The sequence below is a fragment of the Thalia democratica genome, chromosome 2 (assembly GCF_965202585.1).
Source record: "Thalia democratica chromosome 2, ktThaDemo2.hap1.1, whole genome shotgun sequence".
NCBI lineage: Eukaryota > Metazoa > Chordata > Thaliacea > Salpida > Salpidae > Thalia > Thalia democratica.
In genome coordinates, this window is record NC_139166.1 from 24,058,734 (window position 1) to 24,067,917 (window position 9,184).

Consider the following 9,184-nt stretch of genomic DNA (forward strand, 5'->3'; position numbering starts at 1 on the left):
AAAAAACAAGTTTATTTGTCTAAAACTATTATAAATCTATCAAAGTAGGTACCTAAAAGAAAAAGCTCTGTATATAATATAATTTGATTAACAAAAACTATATAAAAATTTTACTGAATTATGATTTTCATTTGTGACTAAAGAAAGTTTTGTAAAAAATTTAATTTTAGAAAGAAAAACAATTGAAAATAAATTCAGATTAAAAATATTCATATGCGTCTCAAACTACATTTTTTTAAACATTTTACTTAAAATTTTGGGAAATGTTATTTCTACATTACAAACAAATTTGAAGAAGTATATTTTTTACATTAGAAAAACATGTTAATTAAAAATAATCATATTCTGTTTACAACAAACTATTTTAAATATTTTAAAGGTTAGACTGAGAAAGTTCAAAACTGTAAAAGAAGAGAGATTGTAAGTGTAATAGTCTATTTTTTGCCTTTTTTTGCAAGCTTCCATAAGGAACCCTTTGAAATCTCTAACTGTGATAGCTTATACCTCATAAGTTAATTTGAAATTGTGTAAAAATTAACTTGTAGCTTAGTTGTCATGAAAAAATAAAATTAACTTTTGAAAAACTTAGATAGGAAGTTAACACTGGTTTTGATTCAACTTGCATCAACTTCTTGAAAACGGTTGCAGTTGCTTTTACCTCTATTTCAGATAAAAGCTTACTTTAAAGATATAATATACCACAGTTGTAGAGGTCAGTAAATACCTTAACAGAAGGCAAATGTTTATATTAAAAAAGGCTGTTTCTTAAAAAAAAAAGTTCTCCCTTAGTTAATAATTATTGTTTTAGAACCTTCTAGGACATTTTTAATAAACCATCTTCTTATAAACTTTATTTTTTTAAGAACTTTAAAATAAAAATATTACAAATTACAGACAATAGATTTTAAAACTTGTTTAGAAAGTTATTATTTATGTATAAACAAGTGACAACAATTTTAAGCTACTTTTATTTGTGCAGTGTAATTAACAACAATTTCAAAGTTTTACACTGTCAATGCTATGGAATACTATACTGAATTAATAAATTGGTTACAAAAATGTTAGCACTTACTAACCGTTTTTGTTTTACAAGTTATTAGTTCTCCTAAAACCTATTATTTTATGTAAATATCATTAGAAAATTTTGTGAAAGGTTTTAATGTAACTCTAACACAAGCTTATATTAGCTTTTTATTGTATAGTTTAGAATAGGGGTGAGTCTTAATTTTTTTTTCCAAGCATAAATATCTACAGGGTTGACACATACTTAAGATATTTCGAAGTTATTGAAAATCTTAGGAAGACTCAGGACAGCTCCCAGAATAACTATGAATATTTTGATTTTTTTAAACTTTAGGCTGACTCAATATAGTTTTGCTTTTTTATAAAAAACTCAGGATAGTTTTGAGAATTTTTTTAACCTCAGTAAGGTTATTTTCTTGATTTTAAATGAATTTTAGTTGAGGACAAGGAAACATAAGTAGGCCTAAGTACAACAAAGAGATAAAGCTCAATGCCCACCTAATGTTGTTGATCCTTATAGGGGATATTTATGGGGAAAGAAACAGGAAACAAGACGCATTTGAAATATTTTGTTATTTTATTACTTTTTTTATTTTTTTGAATAGCTTGTTTTTTTAAGGATTTAAAAAATCTTTTGATGACTCAAGGAAGTTTTTCATCACTCTGGACAGTTTTTAACTCAAAGAGTTTCAACCCTGTATCTAGTTTGCAAAATTTTTTAGCTTGAAAATGACTTGTTCCGAACAAGCAAAGTTGATTTTTTTTAACAGAAGTTTTTAGTTGTTGTCTTAATTTTAGTTTTAACACATGAAGTTATTACTAATTAAAATACATTAAGAGTAAATTTTTCTTATGAAATTTTTCTTAAAATTTTATTACATAGTTTTTATAAAAATTATGTTGCCTGCACAGACTTTTTTTAGGTAAACACTTTTCTTGTAATTTGGCCTGCTAAATTTACTTACTGCATGTTTAGAACAAATTGTCTTAGTTTAACTTGTTTTTAAAAGTGTATAAGATCAGTTAAACTTCAAGTTGATATAGTAAGAATTACCAATGCTGAATATGAATTGAGATATTATGATAATTACAGACAAAATTTCAAATTTATTTTAATTTCAAAATTTTTGAGCAGCTTTTTACAATAAAATGACTGAAGAATTAAACAAGTTAAGCACTGAAGCAGAGATCTTGCAGAAAGAGATCCAATCTGTCAATGAAAAAGAGGAAAAAAAGATGTCATCATCTGAAGACAGGGAGTTGACTTTGGACGAGAAGCTTGCAATGATAGAAGAAGAAATGGGAGAAGATCCTAAGGAGGAAGAAGAAGAAGAGAAGGAAGAAGAGCTTCCAGAGCTTACTGATGAACAACTTGTGGAATTCTCCCAGATGTTCAAAAAGTTTTAAAAATTGTATATATATAAGCTCAAGCCAGGGGTCGTTAAGTAAAATAGAAATGAGTTTAATATGCTTATTAAAATATATTTAAAAATAAAAAAGTTTATGTGATAGATTATCTTTAAAAATTAACACTAAACTTTCTAATATTTTTTGAAAACAAGTTTATATTGAATTAGCTGGAATAAAATTTTTAGTGTAGGCTGCAATTTGCTGACCTCACTCAAACCAATATTAAACATGTTTTTTTTCAATTTTTTGTTGGTATTTGGTGGTAAGCATTATATTTTATTAAAGTTTTTTAGAAACAAAACTAAAGCTTTTGAAAATAAAGTTAAAATTTATAAGCTATGACAAACTTGTTTTGTTAATATTTATATTTTATGAGAAAAAAAATAAATAATGTAATTGGAGTCTGGCAAATATTAATTTTATGATCCCATTCAGATTTGCCAACGAAGAGGGCAACCTCCCCAACAATCTCCTCGGTCACGTGATGAGGGAGTTGGGGTTTTACCCCTCCAAACTTCTCATCAGCCAGGTGTGCAGTCAAGCGGATCCGGAGAGGATGGGAGCGGTGAAGAGAAAGGACTTTCTGGAGATCATGCGCAAGATGATCACCATCAAGAAGCCGACTGAAGCGGACATCAAGAACGCTTTTGCTGTTTTTGACAAGGAGAAGAACGGATTCATACCAACTGCACGCATGAGGTTTCAACTTTTAATTGGTGTTTTTAGCTAATATTTATTTATTGGCAAGGGCAATTATCTGCTTTGTAAACGTTTTGTTTTTAAAGTATTATACTCAATTGTTTTAAGTTTAGGTTATTTTCATAGATTTGCAACATCTTGTTTTAAATAAAGATATCTTTTTCCTGTAATATAGTTTATCACCCATTTATAATAAGGTTTCTTTCTCAGCTAGAAATAATAAAGCAATTCAAAAAGTAGTATGCTAAAACTTGGTTAAGAAATATCAAACATGTCATTAAACAAAAAAGATAAATAGTTTTTGTTTATTAAAAATTAATTTTCATTGATATACACCAGGAGATGCCGGTCAAACTTTTTATTTTCATTCGATTCCTTTAGTTTACATTGGTTTAAACAAAAATGTTTCTTCGTAAATTAACTGTCAATTATTTTGTTATAATTAAGTAGTAGTGCTAGTATGATAATCATTTCATTTAAGTTTGCTGTTAAACATTTTAGTTATATTTAATAAACATTTTTAAAAATCAGACACCAGCTACATTAATTTTCACACAGACACTAGCTACATTATTTTTCACACAGACATCGCCTACATTATTTTTCACGCAGACACCACCTACACTATTTTTCACACAGACACCAGCTACATTATTTTTCACACAGATACCACCAACACTATTTTTCACACAGATACCACCTACATTATTTTTCACACAGACACCACCTACATTATTTTTCACACAGATACCAACTACTTTTCTTTTCACACAGATACCTTCTGACGCAGTTGGGCGAGCAGTTGGACGAGGACGAGTTGGACGCGCTGATGGAGCTGGCCGACCCGGAGACCGACGGCTTCATCAAATACGACAAGTTCGTCGAATGGATGTTCGACCCGGAGGGAAAACCCATGGAGTCACCGTACTAGTTGCTTTGATGCAGGTGATGATAGTTTTCTTCCTTTATTCTCATCTTAAAAACTTTTGTAGTTATTTTTGAACCTTCTGTACAAGCTAAAGAACTTAAACTCAAATGTTAAAGGAGTGTTTTAGAAATTAAGTCTGTATACCTAGATATCAAACTATGTACAGTATAATAAAATATTAAGATAAATTTCTAGATTTTAAGAATTTTTATTTGAGTATTAAACCAAAGCTTTTTAAAACTTTAGTTTGTAACATGTAATAAATATTGTTTTTGTTTATGTATTGATGCATAATTTACTTTTTTTTCTAGTAATTAAAAACAGTTATGAACAAAGTATTTTTCAACGGAAAATTAATTTTTACTTTCGAAGTAGTTAATTATAATTGAACTTATTTTATAGTCATTAATCGAAGCATTGTTTCTAAGCCTTTCTGTTTCATCTGCGGTAACTGTGATGTTTTTAATAATTTTACAACAAATGATTCAAGTTATTTTATTAAAAGGTTTGTAAAAGACTATTTATAAATACACAAACTTTTTATTTTGAATATATCATAACTTTTATACTTTTTTAAGATATTTTATATTATCACCCATTTAACTTCAAACTGTTAAAGAAACTTAAATTGAATTCTATTATCGTAACAACGAAGTAATTTTTATTTTTTATAACGAGGATATTTTTTGTGTAGAAAAAATTAAATCTTATTTTCGTTAGCATATTCGTGCAAGTTTATACCTTTATCTCGTAAAGATTATAAGGTTTCCCTTTTTATATTGTTTTCAAACATAGCTGTGATCATTTTGTTTCGATCTTTTTTTTTATAAATTTTTCATTAAATTAAAAATATATTGTTATGCAGTATATTTGTTTAAAAAATAACTAATAGTTAATCAATTAATCATTTTCAATTTTAGTTCTTATAAAAGTTTTCAACTTTCAGTATTTTACTAAAACGTTGTGACAAATAAAAACTCATATATTTTCAATACCTAAGTTAGCTGTATTAGACAATTGATAAACTAAAGTTTTCAAAAAACTTTCTATAAGTTCAGTTAAGTTTCATTATCTTTCCATTCTTAGTTTGATAATGATACAGATGCAAAGGGGGCCAAAAATCATAGAACCTAAAAACTTTGGGAAAAACAGTTATGAAATTGTCTGATTTTAAAATTTCCAGGAAATTAAAAAAAAAATTGTCTTGTACTCTAGAGTTTTGAACAAGATTTTTGATAAATCTTGAACTTATTAGTTTTATAAAAAAAGCTAATTTTAATATGACTTGTTTTAATTTTTTAATGAAATTAATTATGAACTAAAGACATAATCGGGTCTTTATTGGATATTACTAACAAGTCTTGAGTTTATATTTTCATCTTTTCTTCTAAATACCTTTTTTCAATTGAATTAAAAGGTATTTTTAACGTATAAAGCAAAGAGAATGGGGGAATATGTTCAGCATATAAGGTGCAAAATAAAAGAAAATGGAAAAACCGACTGTATTTTTAAGTTTTTGACCAATTTTTCTCACGTTTACACTGTTTAATCTGATACAATATTTTCTATTTAAATTTAGTGTTGTTACAAATATGATAAAGAGTTCCTTATGAAAAAAGTGTTTTTTTTTTAATTTAAATAAAAAAATATTTGTTGACATTTTTGAAAAAAAAGCGTGTAAAAGATAAAGACTTAGTTAGGTTTTACTTCCTATCAATTTAAATTTTCTAGCTTCTAGCTCTGTGGGCGATATTAGTAAGTCGGGGTCAATAACTAGTAAAGGGGCGAAAGGGCTTTTTTTTTGGCATTTAAAAAATTTTAAAACTTACAATAGATATTCTTAAGTAGCAGATGAAAAGCAAAAAAAAAGTTTTTAGGTGGTTTAAAATAATAGTTTTCAAGTAGCCTTGTTGGAGGGGGCAATAGCTTTTTTTTTATTTCTTAAAAGGGGGCCATTTGAAAAAAATTTGGGAAACCCTTCATTAGAGTTAGCAATAAAAACATTGTGTTCGATGCGTTGAATTCAAGAATTTTCAAAATAGTTTTTTTCTCATACTTTAAAAATTTATCATGTTCTATAAAAGAATATTTTTAGCTCATACTTTTAGCTTCAGTATAAAAGCTTCTGTTATTTTTTAAATGTTTTGACTCTTTCCTATGGCATTATAATTAAAAAATAATAAATACCTATCTGTAAACAGAAATAAACACTCTTTTTTTTTATATTTTCAAACTGCAATTTTTTGTTTAAACTATTTATATTTAAACTATGTAAAAAACTTTGTATTTAATAAATATACTTTGAAACTGCTATATAATTTTATATCCAGTAATAAAGATAGTAGATGAAAATTAGATACTGATACTTTGATACTGATTTTAAGTGTTAAAAAAACTTAAATAAAAGTAATTGATACCAACATATTAAGCTGCTAATGTATTATACTAACTTGTTAAAAGATGTTTATCAAAATGGTTAAAAAAAGCTTCTAAAGAGGTCATACTTGTTAAAAAACAGAAGTTCAAAGTTTAATTAAATTTTAAAGTAAATAGTAAGAAAATATGTTTTACACAATCACCTAAAAACAATTTCATTTCAATAATTGATAAAGACTTGATAAAGTACAATACCGATTACCACGGAATAAAAAAAGCACAACAATATATAAAAATAAATATTAAAATCATCCTATTTGTCTAGGTTTATTTTTACTAAAAAGAGACAAGAAAACTGTTGTTAAAAAATCATGGAACAAAAACAGAAAACCTTATAAAAAAGGTTGGCTAAACTGCTTATTGTACTTTTCTATAAATTATTTTCCAACTTTGACATTTTACTTTTTTTTTTGATTTCAACTTCATACTGTGGGTATACTATATAAACGTTTTTCAAATACAAAACTTACTTTATACTAAGTACTAACTGTTCAAAGATTTCTCTTCTAATTTCAATCATTTATAATTGTGCGCTTAATTTATTAAGCAAAATTTTTCTTAAATAGTTCTTAGTTGTAAATTTTTAAACAGTTAGAAATATGTTTATTAAAAAGAAGCGCCTTAAAAGACTCTGAATTAATTATGAGTCTTTGGTACTTTTGCGTTTTTTAGACCCGTATTTGAATACTTATTTGATATTATTTTTTCTATTTTTAAAGATTTTAGATATTAAAAAAATAAAAACCTCGTTCACTAGCCTTAAAATTACTTTCAAGCTTTCCGAATACTTTCAGCTTAAAGTTTTCTTTAAACTAAGAAAATTATTTGTTTAAAATTTTAAGATGCGCTAAAAATAGACAGTTTTACACATTTTTTTGTTAAAATCAATATGACTTTACTCCAATTCTTTAGTACTACAAAAACACAGAAAATAAAACAGCTACTAAAAGTTTTCAACTCTAAGTTTAGTTTTTTAAATTGATAAAAGGAAATGTTTGTATTTCTTATAGCAGTCAAATACATAAATTAGCATGTATAGTATTTCTGTTCAAAAGTACTTCTAGACTTGTAGAGCTCTGAAGATTTATTTTGATTGAGTTTCAAGCATACATAAAATGTTCTTTCATTAGTTTTAAAACGCTTCCTAGAACTAGAGTAAAACAACTAAGTTTATTAAAAGTCGAACGTTACTAAGAATTAGAAAAAACCTGTAGAACACAAAAAGATTTTATTTTACGTTACTAGAAATTGAGAATAAAAACTAAGCAAAATATTTTTACACATTTGCAAATATATAAATAAAAAATTAAAGTACTACTTAAATCTATGTTTTGCAAGTTCAAAATAATAATTTATTTTTATATTAGTTAAACACTGTTTATTGCAACAAGTTTATAGTTAAACTAATCAAAACAATTTTTATGATAAGGCAACTACATTTTATTAAATTGCTGTTTGAAAACAATTGAATATGTAAAAGTTGCAAAAAAACCTAGAACTTGACACTTTATAATAGAAAACCTAGAATGTGAGAAATTTTGAAAAAAAACTGGAACTTAAAACAAATTTTTACCTGTTAAATAATGAAATTCGATTTAACAAAAAAATTCTATCATATAGAGTATAGACCAGGGTTTCCCAAAGTGGGCGATATCGCCCCCCTGGGGGCGATTTTAGTAAGTCGGGGGGCGAAAGGGTGGGCGATAACTTGTAAGGGGGCGAAAAGGGGGCGATTTTAAAATTTTGGGCTGTCATAAAATTTTTACTTTTTTTCTTGCTATGTTACTAGTTTTAGCTTGCTATCAAATATTTGACCCTGAGATAAAACTTAAACAAAAAAGTTTATTTTTTTATGTAAAATGTAGAGAAAAAAAATCAAGTACTTATGACTCCTACTTTCAAGTAAATTACATATTTTCATTTATATGTTTTCTTATTTAACAATTACATAGATCATAGACGATCGGAATCCCTCTCACCACTTTATAACCTGACATATATGTTATTTGGGATCATAAATGATTTGTAAAAATCTATGTTATCTATTATCAACTATCACCTCATAATATTTTCAATTGTTTTTTGAAAAGTCACTAAGTTAGACTGAGAAATAAAACTATACAGGGTTACCAATTTACCTAGAAACCTGGAAAAACCTGGAATTTGACAATTTAGGCAAAAAAAAAACCGTAAAAAATCTGGAATTATTATTAATTTCAACATATTATATAGTAAAATTCTGATTTGACACAAAAAGCTATCATATAGATAAAAATATGGATCCCTTTGAGGCAGATCTTTTTGAAGTAAACGAATTACAGGAAACCTTCACTGACTTACAAACTAACCTTGAACTTAAAGTAAATTTTTCCAAAGAACGATATGAAAGCCTTTGGAATAAACAAAAATAAGGCAAAAGTATCCAATCATTTGAGAGGAATTTAGATTGTTGTTTATAGTTTTTCCTTCTAGCTATGTTGTTGAAAAAACTTTCAGTTCATTATCAACATCTTAAGCAAAAGATCTAATCTAGATATTTGTAAAGGAGGCTTTATTTTACTGATTAAGAACTAGATTAAAAAAAACTTGCATGCAGTCATGAAGCTCATCCTTTACATTATATTAGACTTAAGTAGCAGACATTATTTTATGAAAGTTTATTTATTTTATTTGATCTTTTAAAATACT

At 26.4% G+C, this 9,184-nt stretch overlaps 1 pseudogene across 1 annotated transcript; it reads left to right on the forward strand.

Moving 5' to 3' along the window:
• Positions 1 to 2,172: 2,172 nt before the first annotated feature.
• On the forward strand, positions 2,173 to 4,785 carry LOC145828470 (calmodulin pseudogene; annotated as a pseudogene). The gene is made up of 3 exons (XR_014369518.1): positions 2,173 to 2,423; positions 2,869 to 3,132; positions 3,907 to 4,785. The product of XR_014369518.1 is annotated as a calmodulin pseudogene (transcript).
• The last annotated feature ends 4,399 nt before the right edge of the window (positions 4,786 to 9,184 follow it).